Source organism: Dendrobates tinctorius, unplaced genomic scaffold (assembly GCF_039654945.1).
Source record: "Dendrobates tinctorius isolate UK_male_01 unplaced genomic scaffold, ASM3965494v1 ptg000079l, whole genome shotgun sequence".
Taxonomy (NCBI): Eukaryota; Metazoa; Chordata; class Amphibia; order Anura; family Dendrobatidae; genus Dendrobates; species Dendrobates tinctorius.
The window spans coordinates 19,241,349-19,257,152 of record NW_027361747.1 but is presented as its reverse complement, the minus strand read 5'-3'; the positions used below and the strand labels follow the sequence as shown (position 1 = coordinate 19,257,152).

The following is a 15,804-nucleotide window of genomic DNA, read 5'->3' as shown; positions in this document are numbered from 1 at the left end:
GCACCGGATTAAGACTAGCGAAGCCCATTGGATGATGGGGCTGCCCCAAGGGCAAATCTAATAAGAAAAAAAAAAACAAAGTTATGCAGATTGGCATTCTAGAATGTTGTGTATATATAAGGGCATTCAGATAGTGGACGTGCTTTATAAAATGCTGTATATAGAGGGTATACAGGTAGTGGTCGTACTATATATACACAGCATTCTAGAATGCTGTATATGGCAACATACAGGTGGTGGTAGTACTTTATACGGGGGGGGGGGCATAAACAATGATTGAATACCCTGTAGTAAACAGCAATAATGCATGAAAATATAAGGTACTTGGTTAACACGCTCGATTTAAAAAAATGCAGAAGCCATAAGCCATCTACCACTTCACAGTGACCCTAATTGGGACAGTGATAACTAATATTAAAACCCTGTATATATTGATGTGGTTTCCCATTCCTGTGTCCACTATTTGGGCCTAATACTTCTCAGTCCTTATCCACATGCAAGTCACAGGACAAAGCGGTAAGGTTTTTAATATTAGTTAGGACTGTCCCAATTACGTCACCGTGAAGTGGTGGGATGGCTTTGGCTTTTTTTTTTTTAATAAAGAACGTGTTAACTAAATCCCCTATATTATTTTCATGCACTATGCCATTTACTGCAGGGTATTCAGTCATGTTTGTGTTTTTTTTTTCTGTTCAGTGGCCAGTGTGAACGTGCGCTTACACGCTCCATGCACACCAGTTTGTATCGTTTTTTATGGGGAATCCTGGTGACATGTTCCCTTTAGGCAGGCTTACATCTCTGCAGCTTGTGCAAGTGAACTTTACTGTCTCAAAAGTGGTTTACCTGTCTAAGGCTAGTTTCACACTAGTGTATCTACATGCAGCGCACGGCGCCACTAAGCCCCGCCTCCTCCGGTCATCTCCTACTATCGCACATCACTGCATGCGATCTGCGCACCCTACCTTTAGCATAGGGTGCGCAGACTGTGTGCTAGTAAGATTTTGCGTGCGCTGCGCCCTTTTGACGGTGCGCCGAGCGCACCATGTTGCATTTTGGGGCGCTCGGCGCACTGTCAAAAGAGCGCAGCGCACGCAAAATCCTACTAGCGCAGTCTGCGCACCCTATGCTCAAGATATGGTGCGCAGATGGCATGCAGCGATGTGCGATAGTAGATGACGGGAGGGGGCGCCGTGCACTGCATGTAGATATGTTGGTGTGAGACTAGCCTAACCCAGTTATTACAGTACCTTCCATGTGTTACACAGATGCATCATGGGCTTGTCCATGCATGAAATAAAAGGCTAAATTAAAACATGGAGACTTAAATCAGAGCAATGTTTTATTTACATTCAGAACCAGTTTAAGAGGAACAAATTAAGATTTCCCACAGAAATCTCAGACTTTTACTTACAGAAATATTGGCTAAATAACATTCTTACATATATAGAAACCTTTAATTTTATTAAAGTGCATTTTTTTGCATTGAAAAATTTTGCTTGTTTCATGCAATGCATTTCTATGTATTGTACAACTGTAATATGCTAAAAAACACTAAGTGCCACTAGAAGAAATAAACAAATGGCACAGAGAATGTGGAATAAAAAATGTAAACAATTTTATTCAGATTAGAATTCATATACATTACAATCACATAACGATGCCTCAAATTACCAAAAAAGCCGCTGGATATATGGACAGAATAAATCACCACATTATAGAAGTAAAACTAGACCATTACGGTTGCTGCGCTATGGTATAAAGTGCCTGCATAACTTAAAGTGAAACCGCTATAGGCCAGATTAAATTAAGTGCCACAAGTGACACATTACTCCTACAATTAGTACCTGGACTAAACAAAAGCGGATCACCTTCCTAAGTAATTAAGGATAAACCATAACAACCGCTACCAATTGTAAAATAGTAATACCTGTGTATAATGTCCACACTATCGCCGCGGTCTACCCCGACGCGCGTTTCGCCTCTTCTTCTTCTAAACTGTAATATGCTGTTGGTGCATGCGGGCAGGACTGATGGGAGGGTCTGTGGCTCGGCCCCCCCATGGCCTGCTTCCGGTGTCTAGGACCAGATATCATAATAACAGCCTTGAATAGTGAAGGAGACGGCAGCCAACCCTGAGAGACATCCAAGGTGGGAACGCCCCATCATGCCAAAGGGAGTCTGCTAGATCCAGGCGTAGTAGACCAGCGCTGATGGGTTTGTGGACGCCAGGAGGGGGTTGGGCCTGAAGGAAGGTTTCTTTTCCTGGCGGGTAGGAGAGTTGTCCTGTTGGTTGCTTTTTTGGACTGAACATTTCCAAAACCACAATTGGACTGTGCACCTCTTGGGAAGCAGGAGTTTAGTCTTCTGTTGCAGAAAAAAAGTACTCTTACCCTGATAGGTAGAGGGTAGGAAGCACTAGAAAGTTGGCGTGCATGATTGTTCAGGGCGCAGGTGGTGTAGCCCAGCCACCAGAGGCTAGACGAGAGCCTGGATTTTTAAGAGTAGGGTCGCAGGAGCCTCTGTCAAACGTGGAGGCCGCATGAATAGGAAGGTTTCCCCAGGAGATGTCCATATTACTCAGGGGAAAACTAGGACATATTTGTCTTGTCCCTTCATTTTTTTAATGGAGCCCCCTCACTGCCTGGTAGGTTATACCTGTCCTGAAGATTTCAAATCCTAACCTTTACACAGACTTTCAAGCGACTGGCAGGTAATGGATTTGTCTTCCCTCCCTACTCTATCTGGATCTGGGGGGCGAGAGGGTAGGGGATTAGTGGCAAGGACTGTCCGCCGGAAAACCGCAAACACTCTTGATGTGTTAGGGCCCTGCCTCGTAGACCACAGATGATATGGTAGTGACAATTCTAGGTGGGAGATCAGAGTGATAACTCCACTCTGTCGCCCTTAAAAGCCATATCTGAAAGAAAAAGGGAAATCATTAATAAAAAAAATCAAGACCTAAGGCAGAAACCAGCCTGGGTGGTCCGGACCCATGTCTGCCTCCTACTGGGTAAACCCCCCTGTCCAATCATAAACCTCCACCTCACACTAATCAGTGGACCCCACAGGATAAACCCATCAAAGCCCAAATGCCCCCTTCCCCCAAGCATAAATTCCCATCATGCACCCTCCACCCCCAAACAAAACCCCCCATCGGACGTCCACACGCCCCCAGGCCCCCATCGGACGTCCACACACCCCCATCGGACGTCCACACGCCCCCAGGCCCCCATCGGACGCCCCCAGGCCCCCATCGGATGTCCACATGCCCCCAGGCCCCCATCGGACGTCCACACTCCCCCATCGGCCGTCCACATGCCCCCAGGCCCCCATCGGACGTCCACACGCCCCCATCGGACGTCCACACGCCCCCATCGGACGTCCACACGCCCCAGGCCCCCCATCGGACGTCCACACTCCCCAGGCCCCCCATCGGACGTCCACACGCCCCCAAGCGCACAAGCCCCCATCGGACGTGCACAAGCCCCCAAGCGCACAAGCCCCCATCGGACGTGCACAAGCCCCCAAGCGCACAAGCCCCCATCGGACGTCCGCACGCCCCCAAGCGCACAAGCCCCCATCGGACGTCCGCACGCCCCCATCGGACGTCCACACGCCCCCAAGCGCACAAGCCCCCATCGGACGTCCGCACGCCCCCAAGCGCACAAGCCCCCATCGGACGTCCGCACGCCCCCAAGCGCACAAGCCCCCATCGGACGTCCGCACGCGCACAAGCCCCCATCGGACGTCCGCACGCCCCCAAGCCCCCATCGGACGTCCGCACGCCCCCAAGCCCCCATCGGACGTCCGCACGCCCCCAAGCCCCCATCGGACGTCCGCACGCCCCCAAGCCCCCATCGGACGTCCGCACGCCCCCAAGCCCCCATCGGACGTCCGCACGCCCCCAAGCCCCCATCGGACGTCCGCACGCCCCCAAGCCCCCATCGGACGTCCGCACGCCCCCAAGCGCACAAGCCCCCATCGGACGTCCGCACGCCCCCAAGCGCACAAGCCCCCATCGGACGTCCGCACGCCCCCAAGCGCACAAGCCCCCATCGGACGTCCGCACGCCCCCAAGCGCGCACGCCCCATCGGACGTCCGCACGCCCCCATCGGACGTCCGCACGCCCCCATCGGACGTCCGCACGCCCCCATCGGACGTCCGCACGCCCCCAAGCGCGCACGCCCCATCGGACGTCCGCACGCCCCCATCGGACGTCCGCACGCCCCCATCGGACGTCCGCACGCCCCCATCGGACGTCCGCACGCCCCCATCGGACGTCCGCACGCCCCCATCGGACGTCCGCACGCCCCCATCGGACGTCCGCACGCCCCCATCGGACGTCCACACGCCCCCAAGCATAAGCCCCCATCGGACGTCCACACGCCCCCATGCCTAAGCCCCCATCCGACGTCCACACGCCCCCAAGCCTAAGCCCCCATCCGACGTCCACACGCCCCCAAGCCTAAGCCCCCATCCGACGTCCACACGCCCCCAAGCCTAAGCCCCCATCCGACGTCCACACGCCCCCAAGCCTAAGCCCCCATCCGACGTCCTCACGCCCCCATCCGACGTCCTCACGCCCCCAAGCATAAGCCCCCATCCGACGTCCACACTCCCCCAAGCATAAGCCCCCATCCGACGATCACACGCCCCCAAGCATAAGCCCCCATCCGACGTCTACACGCCCCCAAGCATAAGCCCCCATCCGACGTCCACACGCCCCCAAGCATAAGCCCCCATCCGACGTCCACACGCCCCCAAGCATAAGCCCCCATCCGACGTCCACACGCCCCCAAGCATAAGCCCCCATCCGACGTCCACACTCCCCCAAGCATAAGCCCCCCATCCGACGTCCACACGCCCCCAAGCATAAGCCCCCATCCGACGTCCACCCCCCAGAATGAACCCCCATCGGACGTCCACCCCCCCAGCATAAACCCTCATCGGACGTCCACCCCCCTTAAGCCTAAGCCCCTATCGGACGTCCACCCCCCTTAATGGATGCCATTCCCAGCATAAAAACATCATTGGACATTCACCCCCCACATAAAACCTCATCGGACGTCCACCCCTGACCCCTCCCCAGCATAAACCTCATCGGACGTCCACCCCCTCCCAGCATAAGTCCCATCGGTTGTCCAGCTTCCCCATCATAAACCCCCGTCGGATGTCCATCCCCCGTCGGATGTCCATCCCCCGAAAGTATAAACCCCCACCAGATGGCACCTCTTCCCCAAACAAAAAGCCCTACCAGTCGAGCGCCTACCCCAAAATCAATCCACCACTTTCAAGTCACAACAGATGCAAACAGGCCCCGTTGCCCTAGCATCAAGTCCCCAAGACACCACAATTGCGCATTAAATCCCCCCCCGTCCCAAGATCCCAACCAGACCAGGAGGCGTTAATGCACGCTTGTGGGGTCTGTTTGTCCCCAGGGGGCCCTACTGGGGATAATGCACGCTCATGGGGTCTGGTAGGGCCCCGGGGAAGGGTTAATGCACGCTTGAGAGGTCTGGTTGGGCCCTGCATTAGACCCCCAAGGAGACCACCAGACCACAAACGCATGCATTAACCCCCTCCCCGTGAGCCCAACCAGACACACAAGTGTGAATTAAACCCTCCGCGCTTGTGGATCTGGTGGGCTTCTGGGGTGGGATAATGCAGGGTCCACTCAGACCCCGCAAACGTGCATTAACCCCCCCAGGGCCCAACTAGACCCCAAAAGCATGCATTAACCCCCCTGGAGCCCAACCAAACCACAAAAACGTGCACTAATCCCCCCCACAGTAAGGAGCACACCCAGACCCCACAAGCATGCATTAATCCCGCCGGAAACCCAAACAGAACCCACAAGCGTACATTAACCATCCCTGAGATCCAACCAGAACCCATAAGCGTGCATTAATCCCCCGGGAGCCCAACCAGACCTCACAATCGTGCATTAACCCCCCCCCCGGGACCCAACCAGAACACACAATCGTGCATTAACCCCCCCCCGGGACCCAACCAAACACAGCAAGCGTGCATTAACCCCCCCGGGACCCAACCAAACACGGCAAGCGTGCATTAGCCCCCCCGGGACCCAACCAAACACGGCAAGCGTGCATTAGCCCCCCCGGGACCCAACCAAACACGGCAAGCATGCACTAACCCCCCCGGGACCCAACCAGACACGGCAAGCGTGCATTAAACCCCCCCGGGACCCAACCAGACACTGCAAGCGTGCATTAACCCTCCTGGGAGCCCAAGCAGACCCCACAAGCATGCATTAGTACCCCCCCGAAGTACAACCAGAGCCCACAAGCGTGCATTAACCCCCAACCAGACCCCACAAGCATGCATCATTAACCCCCCTCTCCCGGGACTGCCAGACACCCCAAGCGTGCATCATTAACCCCCCTCTCCCGGGACTATCCAGACACCCCAAGCGTGCATCATTAACCCCCCTCTCCGGGGACTTGCCAGACACCCCAAGCGTGCATCATTAACCCCCCTCTCCCGGGACTGCCAGACACCCCAAGCGTGCATCATTAACCCCCCTCTCCCAGGACTTGCCAGACACCCCAAGCGTGCATCATTAACCCCCCTCTCCCAGGACTTGCCAGACACCCCAAGCGTGCATCATTAACCCCCCTCTCCCAGGACTTGCCAGACACCCCAAGCGTGCATCATTAACCCCCCTCTCCCGGGACTTGCCAGACACCCCAAGCGTGCATCATTAACCCCCCTCTCCCGGGACTTGCCAGACACCCCAAGCGTGCATCATTAACCCCCCTCTCCCGGGACTGCCAGACACCACAAGCGTGCATCATCAACCCTCCTCTCCCGGGACTACCAGACACCACAAGCGTGCATCATCAACCCTCCTCTCCCGGGACTACCAGACACCACAAGCGTGCATCATCAACCCTCCTCTCCCGGGCCTACCAGACACCACAAGCGTGCATCATCAACCCTCCTCTCCCGGGACTACCAGACACCACAAGCGTGCATCATCAACCCCCCTCTCCCGGGACGACCAGACACCACAAGCGTGCATCATCAACCCCCCTCTCCCGGGACGACCAGACACCACAAGCGTGCATCATCAACCCCCCTCTCCCGGGACTACCAGACACCACAAGCGTGCATCATCAACCCCCCTCTCCCCGGACTACCAGACACCACAAGCGTGCATCATCAACCCCCCTCTCCCCGGACTACCAGACACCACAAGCGTGCATCATCAACCCCCCTCTCCCGGGACTACCAGACACCACAAGCATGCATTAACCCCCCTCTCCCGGGACTACCAGACACCACAAGCGTGCATTAACCCCTCTCTCCCGGGACTACCAGACACCACAAACGTGCACTAACACACCCTGTAACCAGCCAGACCCCAGGAGCGTGCATTAACACCCCCCCGGAGACCCAACCAGACCCCTCAGACGTGCATTAACCCCCCCAGGACCCAACCAGACCCCACAAGCGTGCATTAACCCCCCCAGGACCCAACCAGACCCCACAAGCGTGCATTAACCCCCAGGACCCAACCAGACCCCACAAGCGTGCATTAACCCCCCCGACCCTAACAGACCCCACAAGCCAGCCTTAACACCCCTGGGAGCCCAAGCAGACCCCACAAGTGTGCATTAACCCCCTCCCCCCTGACAAAAACAGACCCTGCAAGCGTGCATTAACCCCACTGGGAGCCCAAAGCAGACCTCACATGCATGCATTAGTACCCCCCAAAGTACAACCAGACCCCACAAGCGTGCATTAACCCCCACCCCCCTGGCCCAAACAGACCCCACAAGCGTGCATTAACCCCCACCCCCTGCCCCAAACAGACCCCAGAAGCATGCATTAGAACCCCCCGAAGTACAACCAGACCCCACAAGCGTGCATTAACCCCACCACCCCCAACCAGACCCCAGAAGCATGCATTAACCCACCCCCGGACCCCACCAGACCCGTAAGCGTGGATTAACCCCCTGACCCAAACATAATCCACAAGTATGCATTAGAACCCCCCCAAAAGTATGCATTAACCCTCCCCAGACCCCACCAGACCCATAAGCATGCATTAACCCCCACCCCCCTTCCCCAACCAGACCCCACAAGCATGCATTAGTACCCCCCCGAAGTACAACCAGACCCCACAAGCATGCATTAGTACCCCCCGAAGTACAACCAGACCCCACAAGCATGCATTAGTACCCCCCCGAAGTACAACCAGACCCCACAAGCATGCATTAGTACCCCCCGAAGTACAACCAGACCCCACAAGCATGCATTAACCCCCCCCGGACCCCACCAGACCCGTAAGCGTGCATTAACCCCCACCCCCCTGCCCCAACCAGACCCCACAAGCATATATTAGAACCCCCCCAAAGTACAACCAGACCCCACAAGCATGCATTAACCACCCCACCCACCAACCAGACCCCACAAGCATGCATTAGCACCCCCCCAAAGAACAACCAGACCCCACAAGCGTGCATTAACGCCCCACCCCCCTTCCCCAACCAGACCCCACAAGCATGCATTAGTACCCCCCGAAGTACAACCAGACCCCACAAGTGTGCATTATATATCCCAAGCCCCCTGCCCCAAACAGACCCCACAAGCATGCATTAACCCCCCAGACCCCAAATAGACCTTGCAAGCATGCATTAACCCCTCTGGGAGCCCAAGCAGACCCCACAAGCATTAACCCCTCCAGACCCTAAACAGACCCCATAAGCGTGCATTAACCCCCCCGACCCAACCAGACCCCACCAGCGTGCATTAATTCTCCCTCCCCTCCGGGAGCCCAACAGCTCCCAGGTAAGCCCCCAAATCCCACTAGTTAGCCCCAAGTATCAGCCCCATCAACCAAACATCTAAGAAGACACCAACCTGTTCCTAAACCCTCCTGCCTGTCACCGACGCTGCTGACCTAACTCCAAACTGCTCACAGACGCCAGCACGAGAGAGACAGCTGAGACAGTGTGTAATGGAGGCTTCTCTCCCTGTACCAGACGGCAGAGACACGTGTAATGGCGTCTTCTCTTCCTGCCTTTGCTGTCAGAACACGCCCCCCCTGGTATGACACGCCCCCAGAGCTGACATCACACCTGGAAGGAGCCCATACAGTCTAGCATTTACCCAGAGACAAGTGTAATGGCGTCTTCTCTTCCTGCCTTTGCTGTCAGAACACGCCCCCCTGGTATGACACGCCCCCAGAGCTGACATCACACCTGGAAGGAGCCCATACAGTCTAGCATTTACCTTCCTTGTACATGTGGAGGAACGTCAACGGGAGCCAGAACGTCAGCGGGAACCTCTTCTTGCAGAGCTTCAACATCCTCCAGAGCAGGAACGGGAACCAAATCATCGGGAGCCGGAAGCCGGCGGACCGTAAACAGCGACCGCCTCGGAGGAGTCCGCGCCGGAAGTAAAGGCTGAGCCGGAACTTCAGTCTCATGAGCCAGAGGGTAAATGCTAGACTGTATGAGCTCCTTCCAGGTGTGATGTCAGCTCTGGGGGCGTGTCATACCAGGGGGGGTGTGTTCTGACAGCAAAGGCAGGAAGAGAAGACGCCATTACACGTGTCTCTGCCGTCTGGTGCAGGGAGAGAAGCCTCCATTACATACTGTCTTATCTGTCTCTCTCGTGCTGGCGTCTGTGAGCAGTGTGGAGTTAGGTCAGCAGCGTCGACAGGCAGGAGGGTTTAGTAACAGGTTGGCGTCTTCTTAGATGTTTGGTTGATGGGGCTGATACCTCGGGCTAACTAGTGGGATTTGGGGGCTTACCTGGGAGCTGTTGGGCTCCCGGAGGGAGAATTAATGCACGCTGGTGGGGTCTGGTTGGGTCGGGGGGGTTAATGCACGCTTACGGGGTCTGTTTAGGGTCTGGAGGGGTTAATGCTTGTGGGGTCTGCTTGGGCTCCCAGAGGGGTTAATGCATGCTTGCAAGGTCTATTTGGGGTCTGGGGGGTTAATGCATGCATGTGGGGTCTGTTTGGGGCAGGGGGCTTGGGTATATAATGCACACTTGTGGGGTCTGGTTGTACTTCGGGGGATACTAATGCATGCTTGTGGGGTTTGGTTGGGGAAGGGGGGTGGGGCGTTAATGCATGCTTGTGGGGTCTGGTTGTACTTTGGGGGGGTTCTAATGGATGCTTGTGGGGTCTGGTTGGGGGTGGGGGGTTAATGCATGCTTGTGGGGTCTGGTTGTACTTTGGGGGGGTTCTAATATATGCTTGTGGGGTCTGTTTGGGGCAGGGGGGTGGGGGTTAATGCACGCTTATGGGTCTAGTGGGGTCCGGGGGGGTTAATGCATGCTTGTGGGCAGGGCTGTGGAGTCGGTAAGCCAAACCTGCGACTCCGACTCCTCAATTTCCCTTACACCGACTCCAACTCCGACTCCACGACTCCGACTCCCACACATATTGCTTATATTTAAGTGAAAAATTTATTGTAGTACAATGTGAACCTCAGACATTTAATCATTTTTATGATCCAATAATCAAGATATTTAGATAGAACAGAATATATATTGGTGTACTACCCGGTTTTCATTCTTTTTGGTACAGATACGACATGGATAGACAGATATGGATAAATGGATATATAGATAGAGCAGATTTCTAATCTGCTTTTGCTATTGAAAACATTATCTATGAGCTCAAAAACCTTTCAGGTGATGCAGTTTTTTAAAAAGATGATCAACTTTTGCAGCTGAAAAACGTATCCTCAAAAAACACAGGAAAAACACTGTGCGTGAATGTAGCCTTAGATCAGGAATAGAACAGTCATTTATAGGACATTTCATAACTTTCCCAAACTCCTATAAAAAAAATATTCAGCACATCCTGCATTGAATTACTGTACCCAATTTATTATATATTTTAGGAGTCGGAGTCGGTCCATTTTATACTGACTCCAACTCCGACTCCGACTCCACGACTCCGACTCCGACTCCACAGCCCTGCTTGTGGGGTCTGGTTGTACTTCGGGGGGGGGGTACTAATGCATGCTTCTGGGGTCTGTTTGGGGCAGGGGGTGGAGGTTAATGCATGCTTACGGGTCTGGTGGGGTCCGGGGAGGGTTAATGCATGCTTGTGGGGTCTGGCTGTACTTTTGGGGGGGTTCCAATGCATGCTTGTGGAGTATGTTTGGGGCAGGGGGTTAATCCACGCATACGGGTCTGGTGGGGTCCGGGGGGGTTAATGCATGCTTCTGGGGTCTGGTTGGGGGTGGTGGGGTTAATGCGCGCTTGTGGAGTCTGGTTGTACTTCGGGGGGTACTAATGCATGCTTCTGGGGTCTGTTTGGGGAAGGGGGTGGGGGATAATGCATGCTTGTGGGGTCTGTTTGGGGAAGGGGGGTGGGGATTAATGCACGCTTGTGGGGGTCTGGTTGTACTTGGGGAGGGGGGGTTACCAATGCATGTTTGTGAGGTCTGGTTTGGGGTGGGGGTTAATGCACGCTTGTGGGGTCTGGTTGTACTTTGTGGGGTACTAATGCATGCATGTGAGGTCTGCTTTGGGCTCCCAGGGGGGTTAATGCACGCTTGCAGGGTCTGTTTTGTCAGGGGGGTGGGGGTTAATGCACACTTGTGTGGTCTGCTTGGGCTCCCAGGGGGGTTAAGGCTGGCTTGTGGAGTCTGTTTGGGTCGGGGGGGTTAATGCACGCTTGTGGGGTCTGGTTGGGTCCTGGGGGGGTTAATGCACGTCTGAGGGGTCTGGTTGGGTCTCCGGGGGGGTGTTAATGCACGCTCCCGGGGTCTGGCTGGGTACAGGGTGTGTTAGGGCACGTTTGTGGTGTCTGGTAGTCCCGGGAGAGGGGGGTTAATGCACGCTTGTGGTGTCTGGTAGTCCCGGGAGAGGGGGGTTAATGCACGCTTGTGGTGTCTGGTAGTCCCGGGAGAGGGGGGTTGAGGATGCACGCTTGTGGTGTCTGGTAGTCCCGGGAGAGAGGGGTTAATGCACGCTTGTGGTGTCTGGTAGTCCCGGGAGAGAGGGGTTAATGCACGCTTGTGGTGTCTGGTAGTCCCGGGAGAGAGGGGTTAATGCACGCTTGTGTCTGCTAGTCCCGGGAGAGGAGGGTTGATGATGCACGCTTGTGGTGTCTGCTAGTCCCGGGAGAGGAGGGTTGATGATGCACGCTTGTGGTGTCTGCTAGTCCCGGGAGAGGAGGGTTGATGATGCATGCTTGTGGTGTCTGGTAGTCCCGGGAGAGGGGGGTTAATGATGCATGCTTGTGGGGTCTGGTTGGGGGTTAATGCACGCTTGTGGGCTCTGGTTGTACTTTGGGGGGGTACTAATGCATGCTTGTGGGGTCTGCTTGGTCTCCCAGGAGGGTTAATGCACGCTTGCCGTGTCTGGTTGGGTCCCGGGGGGGGTTAATGCACGCTTGCCGTGATTGGTTGGGTCACAGGGGGGTTAATGCATGCTTGCCGTGTTTGGTTGGGTCCCGGGGGGGTTAATGCACGCTTGCCGTGTTTGGTTGGGTCCCGGGGGGAGGTTAATGCACACGCAGGGTTGGGTAGTCCCGGGGGGGTTAATGCACGATTGTGTGTTCTGTTTGGGTCCCGGGGGGGTTAATGCACGTTTGTGAGGTCTGGTTGGGCTCCCGGGGGATTAATGCACTCTTATGGGTTCTGGTTGGATCTCAGGGGTGGTTAATGTACGCTTGTGGGTTCTGTTTGGGCTTCCGGCGGGATTAATGCATGCTTGTGGGGTCTGGGTGGGCTCCTTTGTGGGGGGGATTAGTGCACGTTTTTGTGGTTTGGTTGGGCTCCAGGGGTGGTTAATGCATGCTTTTGGGGTCTAGTTGGGCCCTGGGGGGTTAATGCACGTTTGCGGGGTCTGAGTGGACCCTGCATTAACCCACCCCAGAAGCCCACCAGATCCCACAAGCGCGGAGGGTTTAATTCACACTTGTGTGTCTGGTTGGGCTCACGGGGAGGGGGTTAATGCATGCGTTTGTGGTCTGGTGGGCTCCTTGGGGGTCTAATGCAGGGCCCAACCAGACCTCTCAAGCGTGCATTAACCCTTCCCCGGGGCCCTACCAGACCCCACAAGCATGCGTTAATCGACCCCCAGAAGCTCAACCAGACCGCACGAGGGTCGATGGACATCCGACGTGGGATGGACATCCGACGGGGGTTTATGATGGGGAAGCTGGACATCCGATGGGACTTATGCTGGGAGGGGGTGGATGTCCGATGAGGTTTATGCTGGGGAGGGGTCAGGGGTGGACGTCAGATGAGGTATGCGGGGGGTGAATGTCCAATGATGGTTTTATGCTGGGAATGGCATCCAATAGGGGCTTAAGGGGGGTGGACGTCCGATAGGGGCTTAGGCTTAAGGGGGGTGGACGTCCGATGAGGGTTTATGCTGGGGGGGGGGGTGGACGTCCGATGGGGATTTATGCCGGGGTGGACGTCCGATGGGGGTTTATGCCGGGGTGGACGTCCGATGGGGGTTCATTCTGGGGGTGGACGTCTGATAGGGTTTTATGCTTGGGGGCGTGTGGACGTCGGATGGGGGCTTATGCTTGGGGGCGTGTGGACGTCGGATAGGGGCTTGTGCGCTTGGGGGCGTGTGGACGTCCGATGGGGGCTTGTGCGCGTGTGGACGTCCGATGGGGGCTTGTGCGCTTGGGGGCGTGTGGACGTCCGATGGGGGCTTGTGCGCTTGGGGGCGTGTGGACGTCCGATGGGGGCGTGTGGACGTCCGATGGGGGCTTGTGCGCTTGGGGGCGTGTGGACGTCCGATGGGGGCTTGTGCGCTTGGGGGCGTGTGGACGTCCGATGGGGGGCATGTGCGCTTGGGGGCGCGTGGACGTCCGATGGGGGCTTGTGCGCTTGGGGGCGCGTGGACGTCCGATGGGGGCTTGTGCGCTTGGGGGCGCGTGGACGTCCGATGGGGGCTTGTGCGCTTGGGGGCGCGTGGACGTCCGATGGGGGCTTGTGCGCTTGGGGGCGTGTGGACGTCCGATGGGGGCATGTGCGCTTGGGGGCGTGTGGACGTCCGATGGGGGCGCGTGGACGTCCGATGGGGGCTTGTGCGCTTGGGGGCGTGTGGACGTCCGATGGGGGCTTGTGCGCTTGGGGGCGTGTGGACGTGCGCTTGGGGGCGTGTGGACGTGCGCTTGTGGGCGTGTGGACGTCCGGTGGGGGCGTGTGGACGTCCGATGGGGGCCTGTGCGCTTGGGGGCGTGTGGACGTCCGATGGGGGGTTTTGCTTGGGGGTGGAGGGTGCATGATGGGAATTTATGCTTGGGGGAAGGGGGCATTTGGGCTTTGGTGGGTTTATCCTGTGGGGTCCACTGATTAGTGAGGTGGAGGTTTATGATTGGACAAGGGGGTGTTACCCTGTGTGGCCCTCTGGTTGGTGTGTGGGGTGGTTAATGCTTCATTGGGGCACACAAATAGCTATGTTTGTATGCTGCTTATGCTAGGAGGGAACTCTACTAACTGGCATGAAGCTAATCCGTTTTCGCTTAGTGTCAGTAGGAGGCAGACATGGGTCCGGACCACCCAGGCTGGTTTCTGCCTTAGGTCTTGATTTTTTTTTTTATTAATGATTTCCCTTTTTCTTTCAGATATGGCTTTTAAGGGCGACATAGTGGAGTTATCACTCTGATCTCCCACCTAGAATTGTCACTACCATATCATCTGTGGTCTACGAGGCAGGGCCCTAACACATCTACAGTGTTTGCGGTTTTCCGGCGGACAGTCCTTGCCACTAATCCCCCTACCCTCTCGCCCCCCCCACATCCAGATAGAGTAGGGAGGGAAGACAAATCCGTTACCTGCCAGTCGCTTGAAAATCTGTGTAAAGGTTAGGATTTGAAATCTTCAGGACAGGTATATCCTACCAGGCAGTGAGGGGGCTCCATTAAAAAAATGAAGGGACAAGACAAATATGTCCTAGTTTTCCCCTGAGCAATATGGACATCTCCTGGGGAAACCTTCCTATTCATGCGGCCTCCACGTTTGACAGAGGCTCCTGCGACCCTACTCTTAAAAATCCAGGCTCTCGTCTAGCCTCTGGTGGCCGGGCCACACCACCTGCGCCCTGAACAATCATGCACGCCAACTTTCTAGTGCTTCCTGCCCTCTACCTATCAGGGTAAGAGTACTTTTCTTCTGCAACAGAAGACTAAACTCCTGCTTCCCAAGAGGTGCACAGTCCAATTGTGGTTTCGGAAATGTTCAGTCCAAAAAAGCAACCAACAGGACAACTCTCCTACCCGCCAGGAAAAGAAACCTTCCTTCAGGCCCAACCCCCTCCTGGCGTCCACAAACCCATCAGCGCTGGTCTACTACGCCTGGATCTAGAAGACTCCCTTTGGCATGACGGGGCGTTCCCACCTTGGATGTCTCTCAGGGTTGGCTGCCGTCTCCTTCACTATTCAAGGCTGGTATTATGATATCTGGTCCTAGACACCGGAAGCAGGCCATGGGGGGGGCCGAGCCACAGACCCTCCCATCAGTCCTGCCCGCATGCACCAACAGCATATTACAGTTGTACAATACATAGAAATGCATTACATGAAACAAGCAAAAGTTTTCAATGCAAAAAAAATGCACTTTTATAAAATTAAAGGTTTCTATATATGTAAGAATGTTATTTAGCCAATATTTCTGTAAGTAAAAGTCTGAGATTTCTGTGGGAAATCTTAATTTGTTCCTCTTAAACTGGTTCTGAATGTTAATAAAACATTGCTCTGATTTAAGTCTCCATGTTGTAATTTAGCCTTTTATTTCATGCAAGGACAAGCTGATGATGCATCTGTGTAACACATGGAAGGTACTGTAATA

General features: G+C 55.5%; 1 long non-coding RNA gene across 1 annotated transcript; it reads right to left on the bottom strand.

Annotated features, from left to right (window-relative positions):
* Positions 1–1,316: 1,316 nt before the first annotated feature.
* Positions 1,317–9,157, bottom strand: LOC141096774 (uncharacterized). Its single transcript, XR_012233772.1, has 2 exons — positions 8,888–9,157; positions 1,317–2,917 (listed from the first exon to the last, which is right to left on the bottom strand). It is a non-coding gene; the product is annotated as an uncharacterized lncRNA (long non-coding RNA).
* Positions 9,158–15,804: the final 6,647 nt, after the last annotated feature.